Consider the following 26,214-nt stretch of genomic DNA (forward strand, 5'->3'; position numbering starts at 1 on the left):
AGTCTCGCAATTATCGCGGGCGCCCATCTAAACCCCTCTGAACCATTTTGAACCCGTCTGACCACATCTAAACAACTCTAAACCCCTTCAAGCCCCTCTAAACCACTCTATATCCCCCTGAACTCCTCTGAACACTACACGCATCCAAACCCCACTAAACTCCTCTGAACCCTTCTGAACGGCTCTAAACCCATTGATTCCCCTCTGAACCCCTCTGAACCACTCTAACCCCTCTAACTCTAATCCCATCTAAACCACTCTAAACCCATCTAAACCCCTCCAAACGCATCTAAACACCTCCAAACACAAATGAATCCCGCTATACCCCTCTGAACACTTCTGAACCGCTCTGACCCACTGTAAACCCTTCCAAACCCCTCTAAACCCATCTGAACCCCGGAAAATCCTCTAAAACCCTCGGAACCCCAGTAAACCTCTCTAAACCTCTCGACACCTCTCTGAACCACTCTCAACCTCTCTAAACACCTCTGAAACCCTCTGAACATTTCTGAACCCCTCTGAACCTCTCTAAACGCACTTATCCAAACCACTCTAAACCCATGTAAACCCCCTATAAAACTTCATGAAACCCTCTGAACACCTCCAAACCCCTCTGAACCACTGGAACCCCCCATGATCCGCTCCTGTCCTCAACTCCTCTGAACACCTCCAAACCCATCTAAATCCCATCAAACCCATCTAAACCACTCTAAACCCCTCTAATACCTCGAACGCCCTCTAAACCCCACCAATCCCCTCATCTTTAAAACATATTTAAACCCCTGTAAACCATTCCAAATCGCTCTAAACCTTACCATCCCCTCTAAACCCCTTTAAACCCCTCTAAACCCCCCGCACACGCCTCTAAACCTCTGTAAACGCCGGTGAACATTGTCAACACCGGTAATCCTCCGTAGACCCATGTAAACACCTGAACACACCTGAAAACACCTGAACCCCCCTTCAAACCTCCTTGAACCCCCCAACATTCCTCAGCTTTAAACCCACGTAACTCCATCCATACCCCTCTAAACCCCCGCAAAAGCCTCTAAACACCTGTAAACACGTCTAATCCTCCCTAAACCACTAACACCATTCTAAACCCCTCTAAACGCATGTAAACCACTGTGAACCCCTCTAAACACATGTAAACCCTTTTAAACCCCGGTAAACCCCTGCAAACCCAATATCTCTACAGCCCTCTAAACATCTGTAACCCCTTTAAACATCTATAAACCCATCGACACCCCCTGTAAACCCCTGAAAACCCTTGTAACCCCATCTAAACACTTCTAAACCCCTCTAAACCCCCCTATAACCCTTTAAAGCCCTCTAAAGTCCTATAACACATCTTAACCCCTCTAAACAACTTTAAACACCTCCAAACGCCTCTTAACCCCTGTCAACCACTGTAACCCATCGACATCCCTCTAACCCCCTCAAAGCCCCCCGATACCGGATCGAAATCACTCGAAAAACCTCTATACCCCTCTAAACACGTCGAAATCACCCTGTAAACTCATGCAACCCCCTATAAACAACGTTAAACCCTTGTAAACCCGTCTAAAACCCACCAACCCCATTCAAACAACTCCAGACACCTCTAAACCCCTCCAAACCCCGCTAAACCGCTCCAAACAAGGCTAAACTCATATAAACCGCTGTAAACCCTTCAACACCGCTGTAATCCCCTGGTACACACCTCTAAACCCCACTAAACGTATGCAAATGTGTCGAAACCAACATACCCCTCTAAACCACTCGAAACCGCTTAGTTCCTCTAAAAATCTGTAAATCCATGTAAACCCATGTAAGCCCATGTAAACCCCTCGAATCCCCCTCCACATCCGGCTAAACTCCCTGTAAACCGCTCTGAACACCTCTAAACCCCCTCTAAACGCATGTAAACCCCAGTAAACCCATGCAAACCGCTCTAAAAACCTGTAAACACATCAGAACGTCTCTGCGCATCCCTCTGCAATTGGATCCTCGATTTCTTCATCCACAGACCACAGTCTGTTCGTATTGGTGTAAATGTGTCAGCCTCGATAACAATCAGCACGGGAGCACCTCAAGGGTGCGTGCTCAGCCCCCTGCTGTACTCCCTCTATACTCATGACTGCGTAGCCGGTCATAGTGCAAACTCCATCATCTAGTTCGCCGAAGACACCACTATCGTGCGACGTATCACTGATGGGGATGAGTCCGAGTATAGAAGAGAGATTGAGCAACTGTCCATATGGTGCCAGCACAATAACCTGGCCCTCAACACCAGCAAAACCAAGGAACTGATTGTGGACTTTGGAAGGAGTAGGATTTATATCACCCCACACAGTCCCATTTATATCAACGGGTCAATGGTTGAAAGGGTCAAGAGCTTCACATTCCTGGGTGTGCAGATCTCTGAAGATATTATCTGGTCCGAGAACACTGATGCAATTATCAAGAAAGCACATCAGCCCCTCTACTTCCTGAAAAGATTACCGAGAGTCGGTTTGTCAAGGAGGACTCTCTATAACTTCTACAGGTGCACATCAGAGAGCATGCTGACCGGTTGCATCGTGGCTTGGTTCGGTAACTTGAGTGCCCTGGAGAGGAAGAGACTACAAAAAGTAGTAAACATTGCCCAGTCCATCATCGGCTCTGACCTTCCTTCCATCGAGGGGATTTATCGAAGTCGCTACCTCAAAAAGGCTGGTAGTATCATCAAAGACCCATACCACCCTGGCCACACACTCATCTCCCTGCTACCTTCAGGTAGACGGTACATGAGCCTGAAAACAGCAACGACCAAGTTCAGTAATAGCTACTTCCTCACAGCCATCAGGCTATGAAACCTGGCTCGGACAAAAGTCTAAACATTAATAACCCATTATCTGTCATTTTGCACATAATCATTTATTCAATCATGTGTTTTGTAGTCAATGCCTATTATGTTATGTGTGCTGAAGCAAAGCAAGAGTTTCATTGTCCTATCAGGGACACATGACAATAAACTTGAACTTGAACTTGAACCCAGCTGGAAACCCCTCTAAACACTTCGAAACCCTCCAAATACGTCTAACCCCATATACACCCCTCTGAACACCTTTGGACCCCACTGGACAACTCCAACCCCATCTGAGCACATCTTAACCCCTCCAAACCCATATAAACCACTCCCAACCCCATAAAACACCTCTAACCCACTCTGAACACCACTGAACCCCTCTAAACCCATCCACACCATTCTAAACACCTCTAAACCCATCGGAACCTCTCTGTCCCCTTCGGGACTGCTGTAACCCACATTGAAACCACTCTAATTCAACCTGAACTGCTGTGAACCTCTCTAAACCGCACTGATCACTTCTAAACCCGTCCAACCCCGTCCAAACCACATTGAACCCCTCTGAAAACCTCTGAACTATCTGAACACAACTGAACCAACCTAAATCCCTCGAAACCTAAAGACCTCTTAAGCCATCCTTTAAACGCCTCTAACACCCCGCTAAAAGCATCTAAACCCCTCAAAACAACTAAACCTCTATAAACTCCTCTGAACCCCTATAAAACCCGCAAAACTCCTCTAAATCCCTCAGCACCCATCTGAAAACATCAGTACCCCTCTAAACCGCTCTGAACATATCTGGACGCCTTAAAACCCTCTAAACCCACCTGCACATCCCTACACCCCTATAATACCCTCTATCCCCCTCTAAACGCCACTAAACACCTCTAAATCCCTCTAAACCCCTTTAAACCCCTCTAGAACCCACTAAACCCATGTGAGCACCTCAAAATCACTCGAAACTCCCCTAAACCACTGAACCCCTCTAAACCTCTCTAAACACTTCTAAACCACTCTGAACACTTATGAACGCCTCTAAATCCCTCTAAACCTGTCTACACACCTTCACGTCGCTCCAACCGCATGTAAACGTCTCTGAACCCCTCTAAACACCTCTGAACACCTCTAAACTTATATAACCCTCATGTGAAACTCTCTGAACCCATGTAAACCAATCGAAACCCCTCCGGACACATCTGAATAACTCTGCACCCCTCTAAACCACTCTGAACACTTTTAACCCCTCTAAACCTACCAGAGCCCCTCTAAACCCATCCAAACCACTCTACACCAAACTAAACACATCTTCACTCATCTAATTGGGTTGACGGCGCGACAGGCGTCGCAGCGGCCTCTGCAGTCCGTCAGTTTATTTTTATTTTATTGTCCTGTTGAGTGTACAGTTTGTGGTGGGTTTTTGTCTGTATATGTGTGGGGGGCGGGGGGGTGGGGTGGGTGGGGGTAACGTTTAAATATCTTCCCTGCACGGGTCCCGACATTTCCCTGTCGGGTCTACGTTGCCGTTGGGGCCTAGCACCGTGGAGCGGCCTCCAACCGGAACGAAAGCTCAAGTTACGGAGCCGGCGGAATTGCGTACCTACTGAGCGGGCCGGTTTAGGAGCGTGGATAGCTGCGGTAGCGCGCGGCGCGCGGCTGCGATCCGACTCCGGTGGAAGGTGACACCGGGAGCTCGCGGGTCCCCGGTGGGAGACTGCTTTGCGGGGCACCGGCAACGGCGACTTCTCCCGCTCGAATTGCGGGGTTGAGAGTGACCTGGAGCGGGGCCTTACATCACCCGGCGCGGCTTCAAGTGGCCGTGGGACTTGCAAGCGTCCGCCTGGGGCTTTGACTTTGACTTCGGGAGAGGAATGGAGAGCAGGGGAGAGACAAGATTTTGCCTTCAATCACTGTGAGGAGGAGATTCACTGTACTGGATGTTTGTGTAAATTGTGTTGGTTGTTTGTCTTGGTTCTTTTCTGGTATGACTGCAGAAAACTAATTCATGTGTAGTTCAAATGACAAATAAACGGTATTGTATTGTATTGGAATTGTAATCCACTGCAAACCCGTCTAAACACTTCTAAACACCTCCAAAACGCTATCCACACCTCTAAACCTCTCTGAACCCATCTGAAAACCTCAAACCTCCTAAACGCTCTGCAAGCTTCTGAACTACTCGAAACTCCCCTAAATCACTATAAATCCCTCCAAATCGCTCCAAGCCCCTCTGAACTCTTCCGTACACCTCTATAATAGTAAGATTAAACGAGACTTACCAGTTTGAAGTTTGATCTGTATTTTATGAGGAGTTACGATGAGGGATTACGTGAAGAACCCGCTCAGTGCGCAGGCGCGGCATACTTCCAAGCAGCGGTGTGGAATCACAGATAGACACAGTTATTTGAAGTAAACATAGTAAAGATAAGGAGACATCCATTTATTAGTTTGATCCATATAATGAGGGTGGGAGCGGAGGGCACGTAATCCCTCATCGTAACTCCTCATCAAATACAGATCAAACTTCAAACTGGTAAATTCTCGTTTAATCTTACTATTTTACTTCGGAGTCACGTGAGTGACTACGTGAAGATTTCAAAGCTCTGTGATTTCAAACCGTGCAACAGTTTCATTTCACTCACTGCCGAAGTTCTTGAAGGAGGAAGTGTTATCGTAATCAACCAATGAGTCTATTTGTAGAAAAACACAATGGTATTTTTTAAACAATAACAACAAAGAATTAAGTTGTTCCCCTGGGCTTAAATTAAATATTTGCAGTTCGTAAATCTTTACTGCAAATAAACCAGGTTTTGCCAACGGCTTATTATAAAATTTCTGAACGGTCTTTTCCCCCCCACCATCCTGCTGTAGCCAGGATGTGGTCTATAGGCATGTCCATTCTTTAGCCGTCGACATGGATGCTGTCCTGGTGGAATAAAATTTGTACATGTTAGTGTTTATCCCAGCAGTTTCTAGCACCTGCTTGAGCCATCTCGCAATGGTTTGGCTCGTCACCCGACCATAAGGTTTTTGTGACTGACCCACAAGGCTTTTCATCTCCCTCGTATATTTTGGTTGTGTCTATGTAGGATAGTAGGTGAGTCATGGCACATAACCGTGGTTCTGGTGGGTAAGCCACGACTGGATTAGGTGTTCCTGGTCTGCTCTGTTTGATCAGTCGCTGGATAACGACAGATCTGGTCTGGAGCTGTGATCATGTTGTCCAGTCGCAATAGGTGTAGTGACTGGACCCTCTGAGCGGATACAAGTGCCATCAACATGAGCGTCTTTAGTGTAGCTTGCTCGAGGCCGGGGGATCTGGCTGGTGGCCATTCCCTGAGATATGTCAGTACCACACTGATATCCCAAATATGGGTATACCTGGGCTTAGGGCTTGATATTGTAAATGCCCTTCATCAGTTTTACCACCAGTGCATGGGATCCCATCGCCTGTTGTCCTGGCGCTGGTTGTTGGTGGCACTGTAGCTGATCCCTACATCGTGGTGTAGATAGGCCAGGAACTCCAGTATGTTGGTGGCTGTACCTGTTGCGTATGTCGTCCCTGTTTCCTGGCAGTACTTCTCCCTTTTTTGATGCTGGTTAAGTACTGCCTCTGGTGGATGTTCGAAGGGATGCCGACATGGTGATGGTTTGTTTGGACAATCCCAGTTCCAGGTAAGGTCTGTTCAAACTTGCAACCCAGGCGTTTAATTTTCTCATGGCATGGGTGTTTAGCTTACCTGGTAGGTAAGTAGCTGATAGCCAAATATGTCTTTCGACACAACATTGCCAAATCATGTTGACCAATTTGTCGCATGACAGTGATTTTATGCCACCCATATGGTTAATATAAGCCATCACCGTAGTATTTATCAATTTGTAACCGAACATGCAAGTGCTGCATATTAGATACACATGCTTTTAAACCATAAAAGGCGCCCAACATCTCTAGATAGTTAATGCCCATTGTAAGTAGTAATGATGACTCTAGGTTAGTCCATCTACCACCTGTGCTGGATATGGAGTTAGTCGCTCCCTAGCCTTGAGCACTGGCATCTGTTTCAGTAACTAAAGTAGGGTTAGTGATAAAGATAGGGCTGAAACTAAGACAAACGTTTTCTGCCCACCACTGTAGCTCTGATATTGCTTCGGTGGGTAAGTTCATGACACGATCATAGTGACCTGTATGTCGTTTTATTGCCTGTACCTTTGCTCTCTGTAAATATTTTGATAGTGCAAAGGTCCGAATTGAGTAACCGGAAATGCTGCTACCATTTTCCCAATTACTCTTGCTACTTGTCGAATATCCTTTGGAATTCAGTTGTTTGGCAGTAACTTATGTCTCCATTTTGAAATGTATATACTTAACAAATTTGTTTAGTGATGTTAAGTCAATGATGATGCGACAGCCACCATCTTTTTTTTTCTTTTTTTTTATTTTTTTTTATTTTTTGTGTTTTTGTTTTTTTTTGTGTGAATATATTCGATACAAAGGTTCATGTTTGGTCTTTTCGATGACCCCCTGTGTGATAAGTCTCATCAGTTCAGCTTGTCCCTCACGTTTCTCTTTGACGGAGGGAGAAATACCCTTTGGGGCCATTGTTCAACTGGCGGCGTTTTTTCTGACACGAATTGTATTTTATATCCACTATGCTTCAAACCGGTGCAATCTACCTCCTGTTAGTATTAAGCCTCCACCTCCCAAAAGGTGATAGGAACCAGACCCACCTACCTCCATGGTTACGGGTATTTCCTCTGATTCCCTTTGGTCGGCTTGCGAGGTGTCTGATTTGGCGTGTTTGTTGGGGGTTGGCGCATTTTCCATGGGGTCCGCTCTGGGCCCTGGTCTAAAAAAGACTTACGGTGAAAGTAAGCGGACCCCGAGCTTTCACCAGTGTTGAATGGCGGATGTTTACTGGTGGATGCGGCGGGGTGCTGCCACTTGGTGGTGTGTGTTTTCAGTTTGCTCGTTTAATACCCTGCCTTCCCGAAGAGCAGCCTGTCTGGCTTATCGGCTGGTGTTTTACACAGCCCGGCAAATCGAGGACTGATGGCAGGTTTGATGATTTCTTTCCGCAGATTATTAATTTCAAACTGCGTGTTACACAACAACGCGAGTGTATCCTGTTGATTGGTGGTCATCTCGGTGTTGTTTATAGAACGAGCAAACGAAGTGATGCCTGCTGTCAATAGTCGGAGTATCCGCTGCAGCTTTAGCTCGTGGTGCCGGATGGTTGCCCCAATGTGTACCCAGATTTGGCTGTTCACCGCTGGTACTTTTTAGAGGTTCACAGTTCTCCGGCGCCGTATAGTATCTAAAGCTTCATTAATCACCTGCCCCTGCAGAGCTCTGTTGGAAAGGTAATAATAATAATAATAATAATAATAAATACTTTATTGATCCCCTCAGGGAAATTCAGATGTCCAGAAGCTCCCAACCAACAAACCCACAGATTCAAAACGAACGCAGACAGAAAATACATAGAATACAATGTGGACACTACCTGAGAGCAATAAATACTTAAAAAGACCAATAATTAACAGTTAAAAATTAATAATTGCAAAATGCATCCCCCTACAGCCTAGCGGTCCGAATTATAAAATCTAATGGCTGCAGGGGTGAAGGATCTCCTGAACCGCTCCGTTCTACAGGGCAGGGAGAGGAGCCGGTTGTTGTTACGAGTGCTCTTTTGACTCTCCAGACTTATATGGAGGGGATGCCCGGGGTTTTTCAGGATTGGTACTTGCCGCTAGTTTGGCCTCTAGCGGTTCCCCTGCACGGGGTTTTGACACGTAGCGGCCCACTGCACCAAGCAGCTGTTCCTGCTCCTGCACCCCCTGCATACTCCCGAAATCTTCAGCCATAACCCCTTGTTCTGGACCAGCCCAGTCCTGGTCCCCAAAGCTATCCTCTGGAAAGGAGGATGCAATGGACATTGCAGGAGACACTATAGAGGGAGTGCCTGACTTCCCTCTGCAAGAGCTCCCCTCCCGGGGTGCACCTTGCTGGAGCACCTGCTCCAAGAGCCGCTCCATGCGGCTCAGGCGGCTGTCCCTCCCCCTCCTGGGTGGAGAGACGTCCCCGTCCGACGAGTCGGATGCCACCGGTCGGTTGCTCTTCCGTTTGGCTTTGCCTCCAGCCCGCTGTTCAGACATTAGCGGAGCTGGACTCGGCTCGGTGTCGGGGTTGCGGAACGCCCGGATAGCGCTCCTACCGCCTGTTGCTGCCCCCCCTCCCTTCTCCTCTTGCGGAGTTGGACGGGGGCAGATTTCGAAAGACTTGTTTTTTCTTTTCGCGAGAGCGCTCTTTCTGCGCATCTCGCTGGAGCTGCTCCAATTGCTGTTGGATGCAGCTCAGGCGGCTGTCTCTCCTCCATTTTAGGTAGAGACATGTCCCCGTCCGACGAATCGGACGCCACCGGCCGGATGCCTGTTCGGATGGCTAGATATCCAGCACGCAGTTCAGGTACTAGCGGGACTGGGCTTGGCGCGGTGATGGGAATAGCGGAGCGCCCGGTTCCTACCGCCTTCTTCTGGAGCTTTTGCCTTGTAGATGCGAGAGCGCCCCTCAAGCAGCGCGTCTCGCAGGCACCTGCTCCGTGAACCGCTCCAGCGGCTCAGGCGGCTCTCTCTCCCCCCGTGCGGGTGGAGAGACGTCCCGTCCCAATCGGGAACACCTGCCGGATGCCTCTCGAGTGGCTATGCATCCAGCCCGCTGCTCAGGTGCTAGCGGGCTGGCCTCGGCACGGTGTCGGGGAATTACGGAACACCGGATCGCTCCTACCGCCTGTTGCTGCCCCCCTTCCCTCCCGACGGGAATACGTTCCTCCTTGAACGGGGGACAGTTTTGTTCCAGAGCCTTTTTCTCTGCCTGTAGAAAACACAAGCAGAAAAAAGGCTCCCCTGTAAAAGAAACCCCGACCTCAGGATACTCACCTGACGGTCCGGTTCATACTGTAACGGGACAGCCTAAATCCCGTTGCGGCCGCTGTTGCACTGCTGGCGTAATGCCGCGCCTGCGCACTGAGCGGGTTCTTCACGTAGTCACTCACGTGACTCCGAAGTAAAATCACGTCCAAGTCACTAGTCCCCTCTAAAACGCTCCGAAACCCTCTGAAGCACTAAACCCATCTAAACACCTAAACCCCTCTAAACACCTCAGAACCCCTCTAAACACCTCAGAACCCCTCTAAACACATCAGAACCCCTCTAAGCCCCTCAAAACCCCTTTAAACCCCTCTGAACCCATCAGAAACCCTCTGAACGCGCAAAACAACTCGAAACCACTTGAAACCACTGTAAACACCTCGAAAACCCTCTAATCTCCACTGGACTCCTCTGGACACCTCCAAACCCCTCTTAGCCCCTCAAAATCCATTTAAACCACTGTAAACTCATCTAAATCCCTGTAAGCACCTTTAAAATACTCTGTACGCCTCTAAATCCCTCTAAACCCCTCTAAGCCACCTGAACACCTCTGAAGCCCTATACATCCCTCTAAACCTGTCTAAAGATCTTCAAACCCCTCCAACACCGATTAACCCCTCTGTACCCCTCTAAACACAAGTAATTCCCTCCGAATCCCTCTGAACCTCTCTGAACCCCTCTAAACCACTCTATACCTCTCTAGAGAAGTCTAAGCTCCTCTAAACCCATCCGAACGCCTCCGAACCCTTCTGCACCACTGTGAACCCCTCGAATTCCTTCTAAATCTCACTAAACGCATCCAGCCCCCTCGAAACTCCCTCAGACCCTTCTAAACCCCTCTAAACCCCAGCTAACCCCGTCGAAACCGCCCCGAAGCTCCTCTAAACACTATCCACTCCCTCTAAACCCCATTGAACTCACGTTAAACCCCTTCAAACCCCTCTGGATCCATCTGAACTCCTCTATACTCCTCCACACCCCTCTAAAACACTGTACACCGCTCTAAACTCCCCTAAACTACTCTGAACACCTCCAAACCCCTCTGGACGCCTTTAAACCTATTTAAATATCCCTGAACACATCTGAACTACTCTAAACTCCTCTGATCCCCTCTAAACCATTCTAAACTCATCTGAACCCATCTAAACCACTCTAGACCCTTCTAATCGGCTCGGAACCCCTTTGTACCAATCTAATCCCGTCAAAACCCCTCTGAACTCCTCTGAACCATTCTAAACCCCCTTCTAAACTCCCATGAACACCTGTAACTACCCCTTGGCACCTGTCACCCGCTACAAATGCTCCAACCCCCTCTGAGCCACTCTGAACCCCTATATACCTGTCTAACACGATCTAAACCACTCTAATCACCTCCAAACTACTCTGGACACTTCGAAGCCTATCTAAGCACCTTTAAACCCCACTAAACCCCTCCGAACACATCTGAAACCCTCTAAATCCAACAAAAGTAATCTAAACCACTCGAAACCCCATCTGGACACCTCTGAATCACTCTAACCCCCTCCAGACGTCTCCGAACAACTCTGAACCCCTCTACACTCGTCTAAAATTCTATAAACCTGTCTAAACCCCTCTAAACTCCTCGACACACCTCTGAACACTTCTCATCCCACCTAAACTCCTCTAAACCCCTCTAAACCCATCTAAACCACTAACCCCATCTAAACCTCTCCAAGCACATCCAAACCCCTCTAAACACCTCTAAGCACCTCTGCACCACTGTATATCCATCTAACCCCCCTCTAAACCCCTCTAAATCCCTACAAACCTTTCTGAACCCATCTGAACCCACCTAAACCTCTCCAAGCCTCTCCAAACACGCTCTAACCCCCCTCCGAACACATCTGAAGCTCAATAAACCCCTCAAAAGCCCTCCAAACCACTCTAAACAAGTCACGACCCCCCTGAATCTATTTAAACCCCTTCGAACACCTCTGAACCACTCAAAAGACACCAGAACCCACTAAACCCCTCTAAACACCTCAAAACCCATCTGGACCCATCTAAACACATCTAAACTCCTCTAAATCCCTCTGAACCCATCTGAACCCCTCTAAACACCCCTGCAACTTCTGAACCCCTATAAACACATCTGAACCGCTCTAAACCCCTCTAAACCCCTTTTGAACATATCTGAACCCCTCTAAACCCATCTGAAACCTCCGGGACTCGTCTGAACCCCTCTAAACCCCTACACACCCCTCCAAACTCCATCTAAAACCCGCGAAACCCCTCCAAACACCATTAAACGCCTCGAAACTCATGTAAATCCCTCGAAACGCTTTAGAAACCCTTCTAAACACCGCTAAATACCCCTCACCCCATCTGAACACGTCTAGATCCCGTTCAACCCTTCTAACCCTGTCTAAAATTCTCTATACACCTCCAACCCCCTCTAAACAAATTTAAACACATCTGAACACATCTAACCTTCAAACTCATCTAACCCCTTCAAAACACATTTAAACCACTCTGATTCAGATTCAGATTCAGATTCAGATTCAAACGTTATTGTCATTGTGCAGTGTACAGTGCAGAGACAACGAAATACAGTTAGCATCTCCCCAGAAGTGCGAACATATAATATGAGCAATACATATATTTACGTACATACTGTCGTAGTAGTGCATTTTTTTCTGGTGGACGGAGTGTCTGGGGGGGGGGGGTGACTGACAATCACCGAGGTACAGAGTTAAGTAATGTAACAGCCGCAGGGAAGAAGCTGTTCCTGGACCTGCAGGCCCGGCAACGGAGAGCCCTGGACTCCCGGATTGTAGGAGGGTTAACAGTCTGTGGCTGGGGTGAGAGCAGCCCTTGACGATGCTGCGCGCCCTTCGCAGGCATCGCTTGCTTTGGACAGACTCAATGGAGGGCAGTGAACAATCGGTGATGCGTTGGGCAATTTTCACCACACTCTGCAGTGCTTTCCGGTCGGAGACAGAGCAGTTGCCAGCTGTGTACAGTTGGTAAGGATGCTCTCGGTGGTGCATCGGTAGAAGTTCACCAGAATCTGAGGAGAGAGATGAACCTTCTTTAGTTTCCTCAGGATGAAGAGGCGCTGGTGAACTCCTTTAAACCCCTGTAACCCCATCTAAACCCCTCTAAACCCCCTTGAACACCTCTAAACACCTCTCAATCCCTATAAACCCTCCAAACAACTCTTAGCCCCTCTGAACACGCTGTATGCCCCTCTAACACAATCTAAACCCCTGTAAACACCTCCAAACTACTCTGAACACATCTAAGCCTATCTAACCCCTTTAAACTCCTCTAAACCCTCCGAACACATCTGAACCCCTCTAAACATCCCTAAACCACTAAACCTCTCGAATCACCTCTGGACCCCTCTGAATCGCTCTAAATCCCTCCAGACGTCTCTGGACCCCTCTGAGCCCCTATAAACATCTATGAACAACTCGCAACCCCTCGAGACCCCTCTAAACTCCTCTAAACACTCCAGATCTCTCTAAATCACTCGAAACCCCTCTAAACCCATCCAAACACCTCTGAAAATCTCTGAACCCCTCGAAACCACTCTAAACCTCTCCAAACTCCCCTGAACCTCTCTGAACCCCTCTAATCCCATCTTACTCCCTCTAAACCTCTCCAAACCCCACCCATCGAAACCCATCTAAACAACCTGAAACCCCTCTAAACCGCTCGAATCCTCTCGAAACCGCTCGAAACCCTTCAATGCACATCTGAACACCTCTCAACATTTCTAAACCGCTCTAAGCCCCTCGGAACACATCTGAATTGCACTAAAGCCCTTCAAACTCCTCTAAGCCCCTCTAAACACCTCTAAACTACTCTGGACTCATCTGGACACCTCTTAACACCCCTACACCCCTCGAAACCACTCTTAACCACTCTAAACCCCTCTAAACCCATCGGAACCTATCCAAACCCCTCCAAACCTCTCTAAACGTTTGTAATTACCGCTGAACCACCCTGAATGCCTCTTTAACCCTTTAAACCCCATCTATCCCCCTCCAAACCACTCTGAACCTCTCTGAACATCTCTAAACACATCTAAACACCCCTGAACACTTCTGAACCCCTCTAAACACCTCCTAACTACTCTACACCGATCGGCACCCCTCTGAACCCCTCTACAACCGTCAACAATCTAAACCTCTCTAACCCCTCTAAACGCCTCTGAACCCCTCACACTCCTCTAAACTTCTATACAACCCCAAAAACCACTTTGAACCCCTCTACCCACCTTGACACACCTACAAGCCCCTATGAACCGCTCCGAACCTATTTTTACACATCTGCACCACTGTATACCCCTCGTATCCCCCTCTAAAGCATTCTAAATCCCTACAACCCCCTCTGAATCCACCTAAACCTCTCTAAGACCCTCTAACCACCCTCTAACCCGCTCCGAACACATCTGAACACCTCTAATCCCCTTGGAATCCCTCTAAACAACTGGGGTTGGGGACTGGACTTTGTGCCTTCCCTCATGGTGGGAGCCATTGTGGGGGGATGTTCTTTATGTTTAATCTCTTATTAATGTTATGTCTGTATTCTTTCTTTATGTGCTGCACTGGCAAGAAGCATTTCACTACACCTTGGTGTATGTGACTAATAAATAACCTTTGACCTTTGACCTTTGACCTAAACCACTCCAAACACTTATGGACTCCTCCGAACGACTGATCCCCTCTAAAGCTATCCAAACCCCTCTAAACCCCTCTAAACACCTCAAAACGCATCTGGACCCATCTAACCCCCTCTACATTCCTTTAAATCCCTCTAAACCCCATCTGAACCCATCTGAACCCCTCTACACCTCCCTGGAAACTTCTGAACCCCTCTAAACACCTTTGAACCCCTCTAAACCGCTATAAACCCACCTAAAGACCCCCAAACATTTCTGAACCTCTCTAACCCGCTAAATCGCTCGGAACCCCTATGTACCTATCTAATCCCGTTTCAAACGCTCTAAACCCTCCCTAAACCCCTCTAAATCTCTCTAAAAACTCCGAACATCTCCGAACCCCTCTAAACACTTCTAACCCCCTCTAAATCCGTTATACCCTTCTAAATCCATCTATCCACTTCGAAACCTCTGTAACCCCATCCAAATCCCTCTAACACCCATGAACCACTCTATTCACTAAACACCTATCCACCCCTGTAAACCATCCAAACACCTCTGAACCCCTTTGAACACCTATATACCCTTCGAACCCTCATCTAAACCACTCTAAACCCGTCCGAGCTCATCTGAACCCATCTGAACCCCTTAAAAGCCCATTGAACCGCTCTAAACACCTCCAAACACCTCTCCACCTCTATAAACCCTCGAAACCACTTTGAGCCCCATATGATTGATTGGTTGATTCTTTTAATGACCACACAGACAGGCTGGTGGAATTTGTTATGCCAATGCAGCACATAAAAAAGAATACAAACATGACAATACTAAAGAGCTTTAACATGAAAACATCCCCCCACAATGGTTCCCATTATGAGGGAAGGCAAAAAGTCCAGTCCCAAACCCCAGTTCCCCCATAGTCGGGCCTATTGAGGCCTCCACAGTTGCCTCTACGGAGGCCCGATGTTCCAGACCGTTCTTGCCGGGTGATTTTGTTCCGGCGTCGGGAGAGTCCTCTCAGCGGCATAGGAACCCTGGAAACGGCCGCCTCCTTAATCGAGACCGTGGCTTCCGGAGCCGACAAGGCCGCTCCGAATGGAGCTCAATTAGAAATCCCAGGCTCCCGATGGAAAGTTCAGCGCCGCCGCCCACAGCCGCTCCTCAGACCCGCAGCTCCGCAACGGACCCAGCTCACCGGAGTTCCAGCTCAGCGACCCAGGCAAGGCACCGCCCGCCCCGCAATGGCGCTCCAGCGCTGCACCGCCGTCCTCAGACCCGCAGGTCCGCCGATGCCGATGCCGATGCCGGTGCCGCCGCCGATGCCGCCGCCGCCGGTGCCGGTGCCGCCGATGCCGCCGCCGCCGCTGCCGGTGCCGCCGCCGCTCGCCGATGCCGAGGTTCTGGGCGGTCCCCTCAGGAAACGCCGCTCCAGGCCCGCTGTTAGGCCGCGAGGACGGGTCGAGAGTGCAGCCCGGAGAAAAGCTGCATCTCCGACCAGGTAGGGACACTGAAAATTTAGATTCCCGTTTCCCCCCCCCCCCCCCCCCCCCCCCCCCCCAAACAAAAAAAAAAGCTAGAACTCCTAAAACAAAACACTAAACTAACTAAAAATAAGAGAAAAATATGAAAGGACAGTACAGCTGCTGGCTGGGCAATCGTGCACAAGACAGCGCCCCTCTAAAACCATCGTAGCCCATCTAAATCCCTCTAAACCCCTCTAAATGAACCCTTGTATACCCTTCTAAACTCTTTCTGAACCCATCTTCACCCCTCTAAACCCCTCTAAACTAATCTGAACCCCTCTGAATGCCTCTCAATCCCTAAACTCCTCTAAACCACTCCAAACTAATCTGAGCCGCTCTGAACACCTCTGAACCCATCTAAACACCCCATAACACTTCTGAACCCCTCTAAACTCCTCCTACCCCATCTACACCGCTCGGAACCATTGTGAACCCTCGAAACAGCCTAAACCACTCTAGCACCATCTAAACCCCACTAAACCCCTCTAAAACCATCTTAGCCCATCTAAATCCTTCTAAACCCCTCTAAACGCATCTGAAACCCTCTAAACCCCTCCAATCTCACTCCCCTGAACCGCTATGAACCTCTCTAAACCCCACTGTAATCCCCATCGATATGCCTCTAAACCTCTCTGAACATCTGCGAACGCCTCTAAACCACTCTGATGCCCTGTAACCCCCTCTAAACACATCTGAACCCACTTGAACACCACTAAACACCTCTAAATCCCTCCAAAACAATCGATACCCATCTGAAACCCTCTAAACCAGTGTAAAGCCATCTAATCCCCTTTAAACGCTTCTAAACTCCTCCGAAACAGTCTGAACGCCTCTGAATCACTCTAAAGCTCGAAACCCTTCTAAACCCCTCTGATCCCCTCTAAACCACTCCAAACCACTCTAAACCGCTCTGAACGCCTCTAAACCACTCTAAATCCCTCTCAACCCATCTGAGCACCTCTGAACCCCTGCACACCCTTCTAAATCACTCGAAACCCCTCTAAACACCTCTAACCCCCTCTGAAGACCACTGAAACCATCTAAACCCTTCCAGATACCTAAACACCTCTAAACCCCTCTAAACACATTTGAACCCCTCTGAACCGTTGTAAACACACTCTAAACCGCTGTAAATATCCTCTAAATCGCTCGAATTCCCACTGAACTGCTCTGAATCCCTCTAAACAGCTCTAAACCGATCTAATCCCCACTAAACCCCACTAAACCCCTCTACACCCCCCTAAACACCTCTAAACATCTCTAAACCGCTCTCAACCTTTCTAAACACATCTGAACCCCTCTGAACCCCTCAAAACCCCTCCAAATCCCTCGGAACCCATATTAACCCTTCTGAACCCCTCTAGACCCTCTAAATCTATTTAAAAGACACCAAACCGCACGAAACCACTGAACTGAACCCATGTAAAACTATCGAATCACCTCTAAAACCCTCTAAGCCACTCTAAAACCCTCTAAATCCCTCCAAACTCATCTGACCTCTAATCCTCTCTAAACACCTTTCAACGCTTCTAAAGTACTCTGAACTCCACTAAACCCCTCTGAACCTCTCCGAACCCCACAAAACCGCTCCAAATCCCCCTAAACCCCTCCAAACTCACCTGACTGCTCTAATCCCCTCTAAATCCCTCTAAACCCCTTTCAACGCTTCTAAACTCCTCAGAACTCCTCTAAACCCCTGTGAAACACTCTACACCACTTTAAACCACTCTAAACCACTCTAAACCCCTCTAAACACTTCAAACACCTCATAATACATCTGAACCCCGCAAACCCAATCGGAAACCCTCGGAACCCATTGAAATCCCTCGTAGCAACTCGAAATCCATCTAAACACTGCTGAGCACCATTGAACCCCTGTAAACTCCTCATAACCTCTCTGCACCGCTCGGAACCCCTCTACGCCCATCTAAACTACTCTAAACCGCTCTAAACCCCTCTAATCCTATCAAAACACCGCTGAACACCTCGGAACCAATTTAAACTCCTCTAAACCTCTATAATCCACCTCTAACACCCTCTAAAACTCTATCACCCTATCTAAACACCTCTAAGTACCTCTGAGTCCCTCTAAACACCTCGAAACACTTATAACACTTGCAAACCCCTCTGTGCATCTCTGCACATCTGTATACCCTTCTATCCCCCTCTGAACCCCTCTTCACCCCTCCAAACTACTATGAACCCCTCTAAACCCACCTAAACGTCTATACGCCCCTCTAATCCCCTCGAAGCACCCCACCCACCCGCCGAACACATCTGATCCCCTCTAAACACCGCAACACCCTCTAAACCACTCTACACCATTCTGGACCCATCTGAACCCCTCCAAATCCATCAACACCCCTCTGAAACCCTCTGAACCCTCTTAACCATATAACCATATAACAATTACAGCACGGAAACAGGCCATCTCGGCCCTACAAGTCCGTGCCGAACAATTTTTTCCCTTAGTCCCACCTGCCTGCACTCATACCATAACCCTCCATTCCCTTCTCATCCATATGCCTATCCAATTTATTTTTAAATGATACCAACGAACCTGCCGCCATCACTTCCACTGGAAGCTCATTCCACACCGCTACCACTCTCTGAGTAAAGAAGTTCCCCATCATGTTACCCCTAAACTTGTGTCCCTTAATTCTGAAGTCATGTCCTCTTGTTTGAATCTTCCCTATTCTCAAAGGGAAAAGCTTGATCACATCAACTCTGTCTATCCCTCTCATCATTTTAACGACCTCTATCAGGTCCCCACTTAACATTCTGCGCTCCAGAGAATAAAGACCTAACTTATTCAACCTATCTCTGTAACTTAGTTGTTGAAACCCAGGCACCATTCTAGTAAATCTAACCTATCTAACCCCCCGGAATCACTCGAGTCCCCTCTAAAGCCTACGAAACACATAGAAACACCTCGACACCACTCGAAACGCCTTTAAAACCATCGAAACCCCACTAACCAATTTAAACACATCTGGACCCCTCTAAACCCCTGTAAAGCCATGTAACCTCCTTTAAACGCCTCTAAACCATCTGAAACTGTTTGAATGCCTCTAATCCTCTCTGAACCCTTCGGTACCCATATAAACCTCTTTAAACATCTCTAAAACTCCCTAATCCCCACTACACCCCTCTAAACACATCTGAACACCTCTAAAACCATCTAAACTCAAACTCCCCTAAACCCCTCTGTACCCCTCTAAACCCTGCTTTAATCCCCATCTATACGCATCTAAACCCCTCTGAATATCTCCGAACGCCTCTAAACCCCTCTGATGCACTGTAAACCCCCTATACACCTCTCTGAATCCCTCGAACACCCTAAACCCATTTAAACCACTCCAAACCACCAAACCCCTCTAAACTCCTCTAAACCGCTCTGAACCTCTATAAACCCCTGTAAAGCCATCTAATCCCATTTGAAGGCCTCTAAACCCCTCTAAACCCCTCTAATGCCATCTGAACCCTTCTGAACCTAAACCCCTGTCAACCCCTCTAAATACCTCCAAAACCCATCGGAACCACTCGGAATACCTCTAAACACCTCTAACCCAATCAAAAACCACCTGGACCCGTCTAATCCCCTGTAAAGACCTTTAACCTCCTTTAAACGCTTCTAACCCCATATGAAACTGTTTGAATGCCTCTAAATCCTTCTGAAACCGTCTGTAACCATATACACCTCTCTAAACACCTCTAAACCCCTCTAAGCCCATCTAAATCCCTCTAAACCCCTCTAAACTCATCCGAATCCCTCTAAACTCCTCCAAACAACGAAACCTCTAAACCCTTCTGAACTCATCTAAAACCGTTCTAAACCCCACCAAACCCCTCTAAACTCCCCGAAATCATGGTAAACGCCTCTACACCCCTAGAAACCTGCTTGAAACACATCTAAACTCTTCGAACCCCCTCCAAACACGTCTAAACCCCTCTGGACCACTTTGGACACATCTGAACCCCTCTATGCTCCTCAACATCCCTCTAACCCCATCGAAACTCCTCACAACTCATCTGAGAACCTCTGCACCCCTCTAAACCCCTCCACACTTATCTGACACCCTCGGACCCCTCCAAACCTCTATAACCCCTCGGAACGACTCTATGTTCCCTCTAAAGCCCCCGCAACCTCATACAACCCCCTCGAAACCCCCTGTAAACACCTCCAAACAACTCGAACCCCATATAAAACCCTCCAAACCCATGCGAGCACCTCTGAACATCTGTATACCCCTCTAATTCTCTAAATCCCTACAAATCCCTCCAAACCCCTCAATACCCCTCCGAATCGGCCGAAACCCATCCAAGCCACTCTAAACCCCTTAGAACACATCTGAACCCTTCTAAACCCCTTAGAACACATCTGAACCCCTGTAAACCCCTCAAAACCAATCTGAACCCCTCTAAACCCTTCTGGTCCTGTCTGAATCCCTCTAACCCCTCCAAACCCTTCTAAACCCAATCTAAACCCTTCGAACCCCCTCCAAACACCCCTAACCTCTTCGAAACTTCTCTAAACTCCTCACAACCAATCTGAACACGTCTAAACCCATCTAAATAATTCTGGACACATGTAAAACCCTCTAAACGTATCTAACCTCTTCAAAGAACATTTAAACCCCCCATGTAACCACATCTAAAGCCCCCTCTATACACCATGAATACCTCTAAACACCTCTAAACACCACTCAACCCCTACAAACCCTCCAGACCCCTATGAGCACGTCTGAACTCCTGTATTCCCCTCTAACACAATCTAAGCTCCTATATTAACCTCTAAAGTACTCTTAAAGCCTATCCAAGCCCAATTAAACCCCGCGAAACACAACAAAAGCCATCTAAACCCCTCAAACATCTCTGGACACGTCTGAAACCATCTAACCCCCTCCAAAGATCTCTGAACACTTCTGAACCCCTCTAAACTCCTCCTAACTTCTCTTCGCCGATCGGAATCCCTCTGAACCCGTCTAAAATTATCTACACCTCATAAACACCTCTAAACCCTTCTAACCCCCTTTAAACACCTCTGAACACCTCTCAAACCCTCTAAACCCCTCTAAACCTCTATAAACCACCTCGAACCTCTCTAAATCCCTCTAAACCTTTCTAACCCCATGTAAACCCCTCTAAGCACATCTGAACCCTCAACACTCATCTGGGCACCTCAGCACCACCGTGTATCCCTCTAACCCCCCTTTAAACCCCTGTAAATCGCAACAAACCCTTCTGAACCAGTCTGAACCCTCTAAGATTCAACTCTCTAAGATTCTCTCAACACCCGCTACAACTCTCTAAGATTTTCTGAACACCCTCTTCCCCCTCCGAACACATCTTAACTCTTCTAAACCACTCAAAAGCCATCTAAAGCACTCTAAACACTTCCGGACCCATCTGAACCTCTTCAACCCCTTCAAACACCGCTGAAGTCCTCTGAACCACTCAAAACACAACATACGCCTCTAAGCCCTCGAAGATCCTCCGAACCACTCTGAACCAATCTAAAGCCATCCAAATCTCTCTAAACCACTCTAAACACCACAACACCCCTTTGACCCCTTCGAAAGACCTCTAAACTCATCTAAATCCGCCTGAACCCCTCTAAACACACCTGAAAATTTCGGAACACCTCTAAACCCCTACAATCCACTATAAACCCCTCTAGACTTCTCCAGCCCGTGTCGCGGGGTTTGGAACGACCCGGAGCGGGGAAGTACATCGCCCGGCACGGCTTCATGGCCGTGGGACATTACAGCGCCCGCCGGGGGCTCCAACTTTGTGACTTTTAGACCGGGAGCGGGGCCGTAAATCGCCCGGCACGGCCTAAAATGGCCGTGGGACTTATCACCGCCCGCCTGGGGCTTGGACATCGGGAGAGCAGGGGAGAGAAAAGACTTTTGCCTTCCATCACAGTGGGTTCACTGTGATGGATGTTTGTGTGAACTTAATTGTGTGTATGTCTGTAGGACATTGTTTTTGTTTGTATGGCTGTGGAACAAAATTTCGTTTGAGTCTCACTGGGGCTCAAATGACAATAAATGTGTATTGTATTGTATATTGTAGACCCCTTCAATCCCTTCAGAATACCTCTGAACCCCGCAAAACCAATCGAAAGACATCGACATCCATCTAATCACCCCTGAACACTTCAGAACCCCTCTAAACTCCTCCTAACCCCGCTACACCGCACGGAACCCATCTGAACACCTCTTCCCCAGTCTAAAATTATCTAAACCGCTCCAAACCGCTCGAATCCACTCTAAATACTCTGAACACCTCTGATCATCTTTAAACACCTCTAAACCTCTATAACCCCCCGTAAACCCCTCTAAACCTCTCTAACCACGTCTATACCGCTCGAAGCACCTCTGAATCCCATTAAACACCTCTAAACTTCTCTGAACCCCCTATAAACCCATGCAAACCCCCTGAGCACCTCCGAACACCTGTATACACTTCTGACACCCTCTAAACCTATCTAAATCTCCAACCCCTCTGAATCTCTCTGAACCCCCCTAAACCTCTCTAAGCCCCTATAACACACTCGAAACCCCTCCGAACACATCTGGACACATCAACACCCCTCACAAGCCATCTAACCCCCTGTAAACACTTATGGACCCACCTGAACCCCTCTAAATCCCTCCATACATCTCTGAACCCCTCGGAACCCCTCTACACCTCTCTAAACCCATTGGAACAACTTGAGTCCCCTCTAAAGCCCACGCAACACCTAGAAACACCTCGGCACCACTAGAAACCCATTTAAATCCTCGAAAGCCCTCTAAACCCCTCTAAACACCTCTGAACGCCTATGAAACCCCCTAAATAACCCTAAACCTCTCTAACTTCCACTGAACGCCTCTAAACCCCTCTGATGCCATGTAAGCTCCTCTAAACCCCTCTGAACACCTCTGAACATTTCTACACCCATGAAATCCACACCAAACCCCTCGACACCACCACTTTAACACTCTCTAACACCCTCTAACCCCCTCTAAACCTCTCTAAACACCTCTAAACACCTCTAATCCCCTCCGAACACCCGAAACCTCTGTAAACCTCTCCACGCCACAAAACCCCTCTAAACCCCTCTGAACCTCTATAAACCCATGCAAAGCCATCTAATCCCATAGAAAAGCCAACTAATCCTATCTAAATATCTCGAAACCCCTCTAAACCTCTCTAAACACATCTAACCCCCTCTAAACCCCACAAATCCCATCTGGGATTAGAGGGGTTTAGAGGGGTTTAGATGTGTTTAGAGATGTGTTTTAGATAGGATTAGATGGCTTTTATGAACCTAACCCTTATGAACCTAAACCCCTGAAAACACCTCCAAATTACCCCAAAACCCACCGGGACCACTCGCAACACCTCTAAACCCCTCGAACACCCTATGTATCCCTCTGAACGGCTCTGAATTCCTCTAACCCCTAAACTCCTCTAAACCTCTCTCAAAACTCAGAACTCCTCTAAACCCCTCGAAACCATTCTAAATCCCTCTTAAACCCTCTGAACCACTTTAAACTTCCCTAAACCCCTCTAAACCGGTCTTAACCCATCTGAAACCCTCTAAACCCCTATAAACCCCTCTAATTTTAGGTGTTTTTCCTTTAAAAACCTCTAAACTCATCTGAAACTGAATGCCTGTAAACCACTGTAAAGCCATCTAAACCCCTCTGATTCCCTCTAAAACCCTATAAACCACTCCAAACCAATCTAAAACCCTCTGAACCCATCTGAACCCATCTGAACCCCTCTAAAAACATATTAGCAACTCGGAAACACCCTAAACCCCACCAAACCCCTCTCAACCCATCTGAGCACCTCTGAACCCCTCCACTCCTCTAAACAACTCTAAATATCTCTAAACAACACTGAACCTCTCCAAACCACACCTCTAAACCCATCAGAAGTGTCATATGGAGGCGGTGTACAGGAAGGGACAAAGCCGACTGTATTTTTTAAGGAGGCTGGGGTCATTTAACATCTGCCAACCCCTACTGTGCAGTGTCTACCATTCAGTGGTGGCCAGTGCTCTGTTTTTTGCTGTGGCCTGTTGGGGAGATGGCGCCCGCATAGCGGACACAAACAGACTAGACAAGCTAACCAGGAAGGCCGGCTCAGTGGCCGGGGCTGAGCAACGAACGGTCCAGCAGGTGGCAGAGGCCAGAACTCTGAACAAACTGGGTTCAATAATGACCAACCCCACTCACCCACTCCATGCCCTGAAGGTGATCAAGAGCAGCATCTTCAGTCAGAGGCTGATTGCACCAATGTGCAAAACTGAGAGACATAGGAAATCCTGTTTACCAGCTGCTATAAGGTTATATAATGCGCATAAATAACTGCACTTTTTTTTAATTAATTGTATTTTAACTTGTATTTTAACTTGTATTTTAACTTGTTAAGTATGGAAGCCATTTGAGGAAATGTGTGGTGTTATGTCTGTCTTGAAGCTGTCGTGGCACTGTAATTTCCTGTAAAGGATTATTAAAGGTATAATCAATAATCAATCAGAACACCTCTTAACCCCTCTAAACCGCTCTAAACCGTTCTAAAACCCTCAAAACCCATCTAAACCCATCTAAACCGCTTTAACACTCTCCAAAAGCCCTCCAAAACCCTCCAAAATCCCGTTAAACCCATCTAAACCAATCTCAACACACATTAACTCCTCTAAACCACTCTAAACCCCCCTAAACACCTCTCAACGTCTCAAACCGCTCTCAACCTTTCTATACTCTTCTGAACTGCTCTGAACCCCCTTTTAAACCCCTCGAAACCCTCGAAAGCCCTCTAAACCCCTCCAAAACCTATGAACACATTTGAAACACTCTAACCCCCTCTAAACCCCTCTGAACATATCTAAACCCCCTGTAAAGCCCTCTAAACCCCTCTGAACATATCTAAACCCCCTGTAAAGCCCTCTAATCCCCTGAAAGGCCTATGCATCCATCTAAACCGCTGTAAACACATCTAAACTCCTGTAAACACCTCTAAAACCCTCCAAAACATATCGGAACCACTAGGAACACCTCTAAATCCCTCGAAAACATTATGTATCCCTCTGAACGGCTCTGAAACCCCTAAATCCTTCTAACCGCGAAACCCCACTAAACCTCTCTAAAAACTACGCACTCCTCTAAAACTTTCGAAACCACTCTAAACCCCTCTTAAACCCCTCTGATCCCCTCTAAAGATCTCTAAACACCTCTAAACCACTCTAAACCCCTCTGAACCCCTCTGAACCCCTCTAAATCCCTGCAAACCTCTGAACACCTCAAATCCGCTCAGAACACCTCTGAAACCTTGTGAACCGCTCTAAACTCCCTCTAAAAGCCTATAATTCCCTCTGAACTGCTACGCACCCCTCTAAACCGCTCGAAACCCCCTTTAATCCCCTCTAAACCCCTCCAAAGCCCTCTAGTCTTCTAAAGCCCTCCAAACCCCTCTAAGCCCCTCTATCCCCTTTAAACCCCTCTAAATACCCTTCAAACCCTTTAACCCCCCCTAAACCAATCTCAACACATATCAACCTAACTAAACCAGTCTAAACACCCCTAAACACTTCTAAACATCTATAAACCGCTCTTAACATCTCTAGACTCCTCTGAACCCCTCTTAACCACTCTGAACCCCTCGACATCTCTCTAAATCACACCAAACCGCTCCACACCCTCTGAACTCGTCTGTACCCATATACACCTCTCTGAACACCTCTAACCTCCTCTAAGCCCATCTATATTCCTCTAAACCCATCTAAACGCATCATAACCCCTCTAAACTTCTCAAAACCCTTCCAAACAACTAAACCCTTATATACAATTCTGAATCCATCTAACATCTTCCTTACACCACTAGAAACGTACTTGAAACACCTCTAAACTTTTCGAAACTCCTCTAAACACCTCTAAACCTATCTAAACCACTCTTGACATCTCTGGACACCTCTAAACCCCTCTTAATCCCCTCCAAACCGCTCTAAACCATATGAACTCCTCTGAGCCTCTCTAAACCCCTGCACACACATCTGAACACCTCTGAACCCTTCTAACCTCTATAATCCACCTTACACTCCTCTAAACTCCTCTATACATCTCTAACCCCATCTAAACCCGTCTAAGCACCTCTGAACCCATCTAAACACCTCTAATCACATCGAAACTCCTATAAATCCCTCCAAATCGCTCTGAGCACCTCAGAACACCTGTATACCCTCTAACCTCTCTAAACCCCTCTGAGCCCGTCCAAACCCATCTAAACCCCTTCGAACACAACTGAACCGC

General features: G+C 47.7%; 1 long non-coding RNA gene across 1 annotated transcript; it reads right to left on the bottom strand.

The window, feature by feature from the left end:
• Nucleotides 1-257: 257 nt before the first annotated feature.
• Nucleotides 258-25,162, bottom strand: LOC116967988. The gene is made up of 4 exons (XR_004410379.1): nucleotides 25,140-25,162; nucleotides 17,069-17,095; nucleotides 2,811-2,813; nucleotides 258-277 (listed from the first exon to the last, which is right to left on the bottom strand). It is a non-coding gene; the product is annotated as an uncharacterized LOC116967988 (long non-coding RNA).
• Between the last annotated feature and the right edge of the window lie 1,052 nt (nucleotides 25,163-26,214).

This window comes from Amblyraja radiata, chromosome 43 (assembly GCF_010909765.2).
Source record: "Amblyraja radiata isolate CabotCenter1 chromosome 43, sAmbRad1.1.pri, whole genome shotgun sequence".
In the NCBI taxonomy this organism is placed as follows: Eukaryota; Metazoa; Chordata; class Chondrichthyes; order Rajiformes; family Rajidae; genus Amblyraja; species Amblyraja radiata.